Source organism: Ochotona curzoniae, unplaced genomic scaffold (genome assembly GCF_017591425.1).
Source record: "Ochotona curzoniae isolate NIBS_2020 unplaced genomic scaffold, NIBS_Ocur_1.0 scaffold_4506, whole genome shotgun sequence".
In the NCBI taxonomy this organism is placed as follows: Eukaryota; Metazoa; Chordata; class Mammalia; order Lagomorpha; family Ochotonidae; genus Ochotona; species Ochotona curzoniae.
In genome coordinates, this window is record NW_024467119.1 from 26,997,696 (window position 1) to 27,010,641 (window position 12,946).

At 36.1% G+C, this 12,946-nt stretch overlaps 1 protein-coding gene across 2 annotated transcripts in view; it reads right to left on the reverse strand.

The window, feature by feature from the left end:
• ARHGAP24 (Rho GTPase activating protein 24) overlaps window positions 1–12,946 on the reverse strand; it is a 397,185-nt gene that overhangs the window by 76,711 nt on the left and 307,528 nt on the right. The window lies entirely within an intron of this gene.

A 12,946-nucleotide genomic window follows, 5' to 3' on the forward strand; every position in this document is an offset into this window, starting at 1 on the left:
TATTCTTTCAGCTCTGGCAAGGTTCTTTGATGAATACAGAAAAAAAACTATAAGATATTCTCTATCCACTAGGACACTGTGATTTAATTAAGAAGACAAGGTGTGAAATGGGGAACCTGATTAAGCAGGGATTAAACATCATCATGGGCAATCATTTATGATACAGAAAACTAGAGATACCACTTGCTAAAAAAGTAGGAAATCAATGTTAACATATGCTGTTGGCAAAATGATCTGACCAAAAACAGATCTGAAAAACATGTTTGGATTACTAGTCCAAATTCAGGTGGTGTTATACACTGCAACAAAGAATATTGACACATGGGAGATTTCGTAGGCTTGCAGGCTGGCCAAGATGTTTTTGTTGCAGCCTTCCTGTCTCAGGTTGATTAGATTCTGCCCGCTCCACATGTTTCTCAGCTTATGCCCATGCTCTGAGACATCCTTTCCTACTTCCTACCAAAATATTGTTTTTTCTTTAAATATTTAGCTTAGTTATTTGAAAGGGAGTGTGGCAAGGAGAGAAAGGGAAAGAAAGAGAGAAAAACAAAGAGATCTTCTATTTGATGGTTCCCTCCCCAAATGACCACAAATCCAGGTCTGAGTGACTACTCTGATCTCCCAAAGGGATGTCAGGGATCCAAATACCAGGACCACCTTCTCGTGCCTTTTCAGGTACATTTGCAGGAAGCTGGCTTTCAAGGGCTACAGTGAACATTTCTGCTCTAGTATGAACTTTCAGTGGTATAAGCAATACCTTAAAGTGCTGTGCCACAGTGCCTCTCCATGCTCCAAATGATCTTTTATACTCTTGTTCTGAGCCTTTCTTTGTTTCTCCTGTGCATTGCCATCTTTTTCTACGCTTAGTGTTTTTGTAAATAACTGCTCCATTATCAGAGAATCCCTAACAGAGGAGTAAGCAGGGCATCACTTTTGGGAACGAAATCATCTTGAGCCAATGCTGGTGTAGGAGCCCCTTATCTACATGGCTTACCTTTCAACAGCCAAATATGAACCTAAAACTGTGGATAGTAGAGAACCCTTCATATGCAAGGTTTTGTTTTTGTGTTTTCTTCCATACATATGCAACTGTGATAAATTTTCATCTTTTCACTAAAGAACTTTATGGCTTCTCTTGACAACATCAGTACTTTTTTTGCACTTCATGGTTCTTTGTAAAGAGAAAGGAAAAAGGTATTGATTGAACACCAGCATGGATGCACTGAGTTTGTCTGGTATCTGAGTCAGCTACTAAGTGGCTAACAAGTAGGCACACTGCATAATATGAATAACTTGGAAAACAAAGGATTCCCTTCCTGGGTAGGAGACAAGGGATGGCATAGGTTTCCATAGCACTGTTGAGAACAGCATGCAATTTAAAACTTATGAACCATTTGTCTCTGGAATTTTCCATTAATTATTTTTGGACTACAGCTGAGCTCAGGTAACTGAAACCATGGAAGTGAACGTGTCAATGGACTGCGTAGTCCAATCATCAAACTAATTATGAACCACAGACATAAAAATAATTAAAGCACAATTCTTGTCCATGAATAGCATGCTATCTACTGGACAAAATAAATAACTATGTAAATGAATCTCTAATTTCTAATTGCTAAAGCAGCAAAGGAATTATGTGCAAGGCCAATGGTTACACAAATACATGTTTACACACATCCATATACACGTATATACACAGATGCCCACACACAGACACATCTGTACTGGTAACTGTATCAGGCAGGACTTCTTTTGTAGCTGATCTAATTGAACAGAGGAAATGCATGATGTTGAAATCATTCAAGACATCAGTTCCAAAAAGTGAATTAAGTGCTGGAGTCTTGTTAATTATCAAGACAGTAATACATTCCATTTTGATGGGTCCACTTAGTTTCCATGAAGTGATTCAGATAAGAAAAATAGACAATTTAAGCATACATAAAATTTTAAACAAAACTTACTCATTTGTTTGACTACCTTCTTTTAAGTTGGCTTCTACAGGAATACCAAATGATGAGCTGGCCACAGAAACTTAGAGGCCTATTAACACTAGGAATATATTAACTACTGCAAAGGAGGGCAGTAGCAATTTGAAAACCTAATGTAGGAGCTAAAGCTGGCTAAGGCTAAATCACTATTTCAAAGCTAGTCATTGGAGAAGGCGAGATTCCATGCAAATCAGGCTTACTCACCTATTCATTTTTATTCTAATAAAAAGAAAGTCAGTGACATGCATATTTGGCCTACATTTTTACCAGCTGATGTCCTTTGGCATAACTTTAATCTTCTCCTATCTTTTAAAGGGAAGTAGTGAAAATGTCTTTCTGATTCATAGCGAATGGAACAAATTAACAGTGAAGGCAATTTGCTTCTGTTAAAGCATAGATCATACTTTTCCATTTATCCGTCTTTTCATGAAGCTTTGGATGTGCTCATACGCTAACATGAAACAAAATCTCAAAATTCAGTAACCACCAAATTTGGAGAGTCATAATTTATTAAGAGAAAACATGGGGTAAGTATCATAGCTTTTGTTTTATTACAATACTTATACATTGCTTGGGTTTCTCAGCTTATATTTGTCGTGAGCCAAAGCTAGGTTGCTACAGAACATAAATAGCACAGGGGCTGACATTTTGGTGAAATATTGCTTGGGAAAGCACCATCCCATGTTGGAGCGCCTCTGTTGAGTCCTTCCATCACTGCCCGTCTAGCCTTCCTGCCTCTCTCTCTCTCACTTTCTCTGTTGCTCTGCCTTGCAAATAAATAAATGAAAATTTAAAAAATGTTTCCTTACATTTAAAAAAGGAGCAGCAAAAATCATTCAGTAGTCAAGATTAAAATATTTTCATAATGTTTTAATTTGTAATGAAGAAAACACAAGTGAATAGCAGAAATCCATAATGAAAAACAATAAATAGTCATTATGACTGACTTTTTTTATTTTCCCATATACTTGAATCTCATGGATATTGATCAGAGACTTTAGTTTGAATATTTTCAATCTCATTTTCAAATGCAATTTCAGCCAGTGCACATACCACTTCCTGCCAGACGACATGGCTGTCACCATTCATCTTATTAAAAGATATACACATCTTTCTCATATGAGTGATGGGTTTTATTATACTGGAAACACTATAATGTGTACTTTGTATGCTATAGTGGTTGCCATAATTCTGGAATATTTGTAGTAGGTTTCATTACCTTTTTTTGTGAGAAGAATGAAAATGAGAAGAAGTAGTCTGTGTCTCATTATTATAAGGCTCCTGCATCATAATATGGTTCCTTGGCTAAGCAGTCTTTTTGGCCTCCAGCACCAGGTTAAAAACAGCTTTAGCAGTGACCTTGATGCCAAGATGAACAGAGCTGTTAGTCTAATTTCAGCTCCTCCTGGGCAGACGTCCAACGTACTAATTGGCACCCAGGTGACAGTGTCATGAAGCCAACCAGGACAAAATCACATATTCAAATACCCTGTGTAGGTATACAAGTTCAGACCATCTTTGCTCCTGAGCACCAAGCATTTCAAATTTTCCTTTGCTTAACTTAATTAAATACATGGAAGGGGGTAGGGTTACTTGTTAGCCCTGCTATTATTAAAGTTGATTATAATTTCAAGTGAAATAATCTGTATGTGTATACAGGTGCAACAAAGAATTGATGGGCAGCATAAACCCAGGAAGAAGACACAAGCTCAATGTAAACCAAGGCCAAGGAAAACTTCTCTAGACAGAAGAGACCTGGAACCTGGGCTCTCGGCCCCCTTGCTCACACTTTTGATCACTTTTGATCAAGAGACAAATAGCAAACCGAAGGGGGATGGAGAAAAGAAACACATAGTTTGAATATAGATACAGTATGCCAAAGTTTATTGCACAATTTTTTTTGTTATTAGTCTAAACGACCCACTTAATCTTTTTCTGTAAGTCTAACAGGATTTGAAGAAAATTTACTTAAATGGGATGATGTCACTACCTTGGCAGTTTGTTCAGAGGATCTAAAAATTGTAACAATCACTCCTCAATCAACCTCCTCCTCTTTTCAGTATGTTAAAACTAATAGCCCATTATCTTCCTTTTTTTATAACATTTTCCAATGTTATGCATCTATATCCTTTCTTAGAATTGTGACCCTGTTTCTAGCCTCCACACCCAGAACTTCTTTACTAGCTTTCTGATGGAAGAGAAAGGTATCAATAAAAACTTATGTCACAAATTTTGAAGAGTCTTCTGTCTCCTCAGTAAAGTGTCAACTTTAGTTTTAGAAAAAGATAACAACTAAGCATTCCTAATATAATTTTGCTTTAATTTATTTTCTATTATTGCAATGTTAACAAAACCTATTTACACACAAATTTTCTGTAGATATTTAACAGTACTCTGACAAGCACTTACAGTAGTTTATATTATAAATTACTGAAATGATGTCACACATTTTGACCATTTTTGCTGTTTTTCCAATTATTTTATGTAATGAGAAAAGTAAGCAAAAATGGTGTGCCTCTTTTAGCATTTCATTTTTAATGATTTATTTATTTTTGTTTTTATTGTAAAAGCACATTTACAGAGAAAAGAGAAAAAAAAGATCTATTTGCTGGTTCACTTGCAATGAGTAGCCACAATGGCCAGAGATGAGCTGATCCAAAGTCAGCAGCCAAGAGCTTCCTTCAGGACTCCCACAGGATATAGCTTCCCAAGGCTTTGGGTTATGCTGTATTGCTTTCCCAGGCCACAAGCAAGAAGCTGGATGGGAAGTGGAGAAGCTGGGACTTGAACTGGTACTCATATGAGATCCTGGTACATACAGGGCAAGGATTTAGTCATTGAGCCATTGTGGCAGACCCAGCATTTCATTTTTAGATGCATGTTGGACAATATGAATATTTCATTTTCTATCAAAATTAAGTAGAAAAATTCTCATTTCTAAATGTATATATTCTTAAAGCCATCTGATCACATAAAAATGAGAACCGATGGAAATAACAATTTAAATCTTGTCAAAATTCATTTAATAACATTTCTTAAAGGACATTCTTAGGAAAATAGGATTTGGGTCTAGATAGAGACACTACGTGAAACACATACATCCGAAGAGGATGGGATTTTGCTTTGTTGTTTTTGTTACAAGTCTTCTCAGAGTCTGAATACTTGGAAATTTCTAGAATCTCTAAGAGAGACTGAAGAAGAAAATGAGAAAGAAAGGAGGAAGGGCGAGAGCGTGAGCAGAAGGGAGCATGGGATGGAATGCATCATTATGCTCATAAATCTGTATGTATGAAATACATGAAATTTGTGTGCCTTATACAAACAAAAAATTTTTTTAAAGATTTTTTTTTTTTTCATTGCAAAGTCAGATATACAGAGAGGAGGAGAGACAGAGAAGATCTTCCGTCTGATGATTCACTCCCCAAGTGACCACAATGGCTGTTACTGTGCTGGTCCGAAGCCGGGAGCTCTTCCGACAAACAAAAATTTTTACAGAAAAAAATGTAAATAGCTAAATAGCTTTTAGCCTTAAAGCTGTACATTGCAGCAGCTTAATATTATTAGCATTGGAAAATTTTAAATATAACTGTTTATATGATTGCTTCACTGTAGTTTTTAACCTACTACAGTAGGCCACTAATGCCACTATGATCTGGAAAAGATGTGCTATAATGATTGCTACACAATGTAAGAATCTTGACCTGAAATAACCTATAGTTTTTATAACACACTTTCATTATAAAATGCGAAATTAAAAGTTCAGGCTTAAGTGGAAACAAACTATAACAAATCAAATCTATAATAAAATAAAATAAAAATCAAATAATAAATAAAATAAAGCCCATGCTCTTAGCATTGCCAAAAATCTAGCATATATCAGAATGTTAGAATTTATATCCTTTTGACTGAAGAATAAAGTATTCAGAAAAAATGCTTTGACTTATTCTTCTCATAGTATAGATTATGATAATGTGTTTTTTTAAGAATAAAGAATTGGACACTTTTCTATGTTTACAATAATTCAAAAGGTGAAATGTTTCATAGAGAATACTTAGTTCCAGCTTCAAATCACTATTATTAAAGCATACATGAATAACCTGTATCTTGGAGAAAAATATGAAAGTAAAAAAAAAAAGAGGGGGTACAGGACAGAAGCCTGAATCATTTCACCAGAAAGTGTAAAGTTTTCATCAAATTTCAATACTCTGGTTACACCTGGTTTGCTGTGCTTGCTTTTGGTTTCCATAAGGTTTGGTGAGCTCTTTGAAAACAGCTTTCTGACCTAGCCTAAGAGGACCGTGTTGCCACTGACTGCAAGCCATGACTACCAGACCATGGAGGTTTTATGTTCTTTTCACAACCAACCTTACAAATGAGTGACCAGTTAAAAGCTAGAAGGTTATCTGAGGCACGGAACCATGGTGTTGTGTCAACTGACATTGGAATGTGGAAATGTGAAGGGCTTGAATCCCTTCAATGTGACTGTTTCAAAACAAAACTTCCTGGGAAAGAAAATATCATAATCTCTAAAACAGACCAGTAAGCTAGCATTGGTAACCCTCTGCGGTGCCGGAGGATTTCACAGATTTTAATCATGTTTTAGGGGCCACAACCACAAGGAAAGTATCTCATATGATATTTGCCCTAAAGAATAAGTTTACTCAATACAACTAGGTGCCATTTACTTGGGCCCCTGATTGTCAGCAATACAAACCGCTTCTTTTGGTAGTAAAACTCCAACAAGCATATACTTTCTGTTTGGCAAATAAATTATTTATTGGCTGTAAGCTGAACCTTCTTAGAAGGGAAGTACTATAATAAGGTAATGCAAGTAATTGGTGAGGTTTTGGCTCAGCAAGGAACTAGTCTTTGCTGAGAAAAGAAAATGTGCTTTGCAAAACAACAAATGGCAACCAAACAAGTGTTATTGATTCTACTCAAATTCTCATTGTATTATATTAAAGATTCTAAAATATGTCAAAAATCTAATTATCCATCAAATGTCATACTTACCTCCTAAGAGGTAGGAAATCTGAGCGTGAGAAAGAGACTTATATTTTCAAAGTTCTTCTCACTTACTTGGTCTTCCATAATGGAACATGGTAAAACCCCAATCACCTTGCCTCTCTTGCTACTTATTCCCCTCCAGTCTAAGGGAGAAACATCAAGTTAAGATGGTCACAGGTCTCTGTTACAGAAACAGTTGTCCTTGATTGATCTGCAACTCTGCCAAATCATTCACTTTTTTTTTTTTTAATCATACATGTCTAGCACCAGAAACAGACTTGGGAATGCGATCTCCCTAGATAGAATAAGATATTGAGCCCTGCAAAGATTTCTTTCCTCAAGCCAAAGCAAGGTGAGCACCTGAGAAAACTGAAGCACAGAGATGGTGTAGGGTTACCCCTACCTGCAAGAAGATAGGCCATCTTTTCCAGGGACAGAGTTTATTTCTGACAGAAGCATGAAAATAATATTTAGTGCATGCAGTGTTTTGCCTTTTGGAATAATGTTGCAAATGTAAGTTTCATAACTTTGATTCCACAGATGAGATAATTGAGATAAAAAATTTAATGATACACTGATATCTAAGAGATCACTGTCCGGGTAAGGCACTGACACTCTTCATACACTATTTTCTCTATCACTGGGGAGTGGACTATTGTCTTGCATCTTTGCATTGTCTTCAATAAGTGGCAGGTTTGATGAAAAAGTTCACATAACCATAGACTTCTTCATGTTCATAACAATTCATGATAATGCATTTCTAGGAGGATCACAGCAACTTAATGTTGCTGCAATTTTAGTTTGGTTTTTTCCAATTTAACCTTTTTGAATATCACAAAATCTCACTTTTCAATTCTTGCCTTTTCTTTCTTCCTTCTCAGTCACAAAACTGCAACTTGGTACTTCCATATACAACTGCTCTTTCCAAAGTTGACTGTTTGTTTCTAGAAATGTGAATAGGTAATGCATAAAAAAAATGAGATGGTTTGGTTGGAATGAATTTGGAAAATATGTAATTATTCTGCTCCTTATCTTTTGGAGACCCACATAATGCTTGAGTATATTAAAGTTTCTGAAACACTATTCAAAGTGTGTGATGACATGTGTACACTGGCAGTTGCCAATCTTGCTTGAATCGAAACATTTCTCTCCCTTTAAATGCCTTAGGCAAATGATCTGAGGAAATCAGTTCTACTAATACTAATATAAAGATCCAAAAATGTCACAAAAACACAGAATGTTTGAAAAAAACTAGTATTTTGCTCTCCAGGATTTATGTAAAATGAAATTACTATTAAATGAGATATGGACAGGACAACAGTGATTATTGGTTTTTGAAAAATAAAATCATGTGCTGTTACCAAGCATTTAGTCTAAGTGACGAAGAGTGTCTGATTCAGGCTTGGGTTCCTCACTAGTTCCTGTTACTGCAGACACTGTGGGTAAGCAGTAACAATCCAAGCACTTACATGGTGGTGGCCTGGACTGCGTTTCTGTCTCTAGGCATTGGGGAGTGCGTTAGCTTACTCTTGCTGTCTCTCGCTCTTTCTCTTCCTCTCTGCTTTTCTCTCTCCTTCCTTTTTTCCTTCCCTCTGAAATAAATGTAAAACAACCTAAGAAGGAGTTAGAAATTAACTTCAATATTTGACTTAAAAAAATCCATACTGAAATGGAGGTGTTTTGAGTTTATATCACAAATATTTTTGTAAAGAAACTGAAGTGGCATTTACTGAACCTGAAACAATTTATGCAAAATAAAATTAAAAGAAAAAAACCACAGGAGTAAACCAAAATATGTGACCTACACTGAGAAAAAAAAAAAAACACTTTTTCTCACATCAAAATTAGCTTATTGCACACACACTATTTTAATGTAATATATATATATCACATCAGAGTTTCCAAGATTTACCTAAATTGTAAGTAGATCAATTAATTGCACACCTGCCAATCCAGATGGTAAGATGGTTTCAGCTGCAATGACATGAAGTCATGTGAGGACCATTCTTCTAAAGGAATCTCTTTCCTGATGTCATAAGAGAACAGTTAACAGTGTAGGTAGGATTCTTACATGGGTAGGATTTGGAAGACGGATTTTTTTTTTCCATTGCAGAGATCCAGGATATTGGCCTCAGCATTTCTGCTCCCCAGAGGATCTCATTGGAATGGGGACACCTCGTCTCTCTGAAGAAAGTATTGACATTAAAAATGATCTGCAGGATCCTGCTACTTGAGATTCAGTGCATTACTTAATTTCCCATGTAAATGCATGCCATCTGTGCCTGCTGCCGACACTATTCCTTCCCAACCTGTCACATGAAATGACCAGGCAGTGCTGTCAAGTCGCTCCTGCATCATTAAGATGAGAAAATAAGCTGAAATCTGGAAAGGAAATATCTGATACTAAGAATATGTAAATATACAACTTAGTATGTGGATATTACCAAGCATTATTATGCAACAGTATATTAAGTCTTCTATTCAATAGTTTTGTGATTGTCCCAATATATTAGCCGCACAGATTTGCAGCAGAAGCATTTTAATGTACACATTCTTCTTTTTCTTGTTAGTTATGTTAGCCATTTTGATGTTATAGAATTTATTTGATATTTTTCCATTAATATGTTTATGAATCACTAGTTCTGTGAACTAGTGTTTGAGGTCAGGGAATCTTTAATATTATCTGGAAGGTACCACTGAAACATGGCTTGTAGCACAGCCCACGTCACTCACTGAGTCACTGACCTTGTTCTAAGGGCAACAGAAGCAAATTTCTACTCCAGTTAGCAACATGGTTTTGTAAATTATATAAGTATTTCAGGTTCAGGTTTTCTTATCCATCCAAAGATATTCTTTCACAAATATGGATTTCCTAAAGCAAAGAATAGTTTTGACCTTCAACAAATTACTTATGAACCTGTGCTTTAAAAACTATCAAAAGAAGTTACTAATTGCTTTTGTAATACAGTGTCCAATAGTTATGTATGTAGCCATAAAAAATTTTTACGCATATATTAAGCCCCTACAATTCTGATTAGAATAACTTTTAGAAATATTTGTGGATGCTTGTCTTTTTTTCTTTTAAGGAAACTGACAAACCCACAGGATTCCAGGTTTACCAGCTGCTCAGCTATGCTGATTCAATTTTATCTGAAAGTGTGTCAGGGTTTATTCATGTTCATAGTGTGGCATTTCTCATCTTAAATGATTTAACAAATGCACTTTTTAATTGCAAAAGAAGTGTGTCCCAGCCTAACTCGATTCCAAATGGGCATCTTATCAGTCCCAGCCAGAGGCTGTCAGGTTGCTCTTTAATCAAGGAAGAGTATATTGCCATGGGGACAAAAACACATATCCTAGACCATGTATGCATCCATGGTTAAGATTGTAGCTGTTATTGATCTCTGCAGATAACAGGCAAATGCTGTTGTCAGTTGAAGCAACTCCTGCTGAAGTTTGCTCATAGAGCTCTGTTTTCAGCAGTCACGCACCAGAAGGAAGTGGCTGCAACTTCCTTCAGCTTGCTTTCCCCTGACGCAATCATTCTTTTTCCTATTGGCTGTCCATCAAGCAAAAATATAAGTATGATCTTAACAAAAATGTCATAGCTAAAAAGAAGGCAGATCTGCAGGGAGACAGTAGAAATTTAATATCCTACAGAAACCTGTTTTTACAGATCTTTCTGCAAACTAAAAACCACAAGCCAAAAAACATACCTAATCCTCATAGAAATGTCATGTGTAAAGTGCAGTGTCGGAAACGTGTTGTATCCCTGCTTCCTTCTTAGCTGTTACTCAACCTGCACTGCATACAGCCGCACAGATGTGCACACTCACACACACAACTTCGCCTTCCTCTCGTGAGAACAGCTTTACATCTTTCATGTATCTATGTACTCAAGTGTTTAACACATTAAAACACAAAAGAGGAAAATTGGGAAAATTATAACAAGGGAGATAAATGACAATAAATATAATGTGTGGGGGAAGCAACAAAGGAGTAAGAAAGACAGTAAAATGAGAGGGACACATATACAGGGGGAAGAGAGAGAAACAGAGAGAGAGAAAGAGAAAATGCTAGGATAAGTGTGAAGAATATTCCTTTTGATTTCTATTACTTGTCTTCATTTCCTTAAATAGTTGAATGCTTGCTATTCTCTGATTTGTATCAGAAAGTTACTTTAAAAAATTAGTGACAATAATAGATAACACCAAAAGATTCATTTCAACAGCTGACTAAACCAGATGATCTCTTGGGGTCTTGAGCTGTCCATGACATGGTGACTACTGATGGAAAGATAAAAATCAAAAGGAATATGAACATTTTACATGGATCCTGGTAGCTTTTTGTTTCTCCTCTCTGTCTGTGGTTCTTATTTTTGCCTTTGTGGTTGTATACAATTTGTTTTTCATGTTATGGTCAATAGAATACCTGCATAATGCTGAAAGGTTTGCCAAAAAAAAAAAATAGAGCAAGATCTAGAAGATACTTTTTTAAACCAAACTTCATAAAAGATTTTTAGTTTTGAGTCCCACACTTTAAAGCCAGAACCTACTACTTGCATTCCCTGTTTCACTGAAACATCTCAGGTCGTGGGAAGAGAACAGCGATGCTGAGCAGGGCAACAGACTCGTCTATTTCATCTGAGAAGTGAGATGGGACCTCACATTTATGTGGAGTCCAGTAGCGATCCCCAGCAGAGAAGCAGACACTGGGCTGTGAAAGGCCAACTTGACATGCTACTGGGGTCCCTGGACATCAGAACAGGCAGGTGTGGAAGGACGAAATGTCATGCCGTAGGTAGAGCAGCTTTAGTTCTATTTCTCACAAAGAAGCAATGAAATAAACACAAATTATCTTTATAGAAATAAAACTTCAAGGAAGTTGATTACATTTTACCTATGAGACAATTCTACAAAGAAATTCCACCCTCTGTGAGGTTTGAGGCAACTAGAATTTCCAAAGCAGAGGTGACAAGAAATGTACAGCCCAAGAGAGAGACTGTCTTCTTTCTAGAAAATGGCCACAAGAGAAACAGATAGAAGTTTCTGCAAGAGTAGGAAAAGTTTTGAAGGAGATAATAAGGTAATTAAGAACTGATAGCAACTGTAAAAAAAAAAAAACTGTAACTGAACAGATTTCAAAAATTAGGAAATAACTGCAATGGGAAAAGTGTAATATTAATTGGTCAGATTTCAAATTATCTTTGGTTATATAAAATTATCAAAGTAAACTACTGTAAATATCTCTCTAACAAGTGCATCATTTCACTTAAATTTAGGAATTTGGTTTAACTATTCCACCAGTTTTGCAGTTAAGATGGCGGTTAAGATACACTCAGCCCATATCCTGGAATGGAAGACTAGACTAGATTAGAATAAGATTCTTTTAGAATGTTCTATTTGTTCAGTTATACCACTTTTCAAGAATGTTGTTTACTTAGGCATGGAAGCTGCTTCCAGTTTTGTGTTTTTGCTTAATCAAGGGAAGTATGTGTTTAGTTTCAGCAGCCATTAACTTTACATTGAAGTACACTCTCTTCCTTGGAATTAACATAATTGATCACTACAGACAAGAAGATCTATAAACTGCTTCTGAAAGAGAGAAATGACCTATAAATCTTCCTGACAGGTTTTTGGGAACTAGCACTGCATTTCCATATGTTCAGATGGACAGCCTAGAAACGATTCGAAAATGCTAGGCAATAACATGCGTGGGGCTTAGCTCTGACCTTGTTGAAGCTATTTTGGTTGCATATTAGTCTGTCACATGTCAGGTACTCACAATCTCAACATGTATCTTTAGGCACATATACTACCATTTGTATCTGGAATTTGATTTCAAAAATCACTGATAGAAATCAGGCTAAATATATGTGAAGGCATCCAAAACCAGAAATATTAATTCTGCCCGAATTGATATGAAAGTGTTTTATTGATATGAAAGTGTTA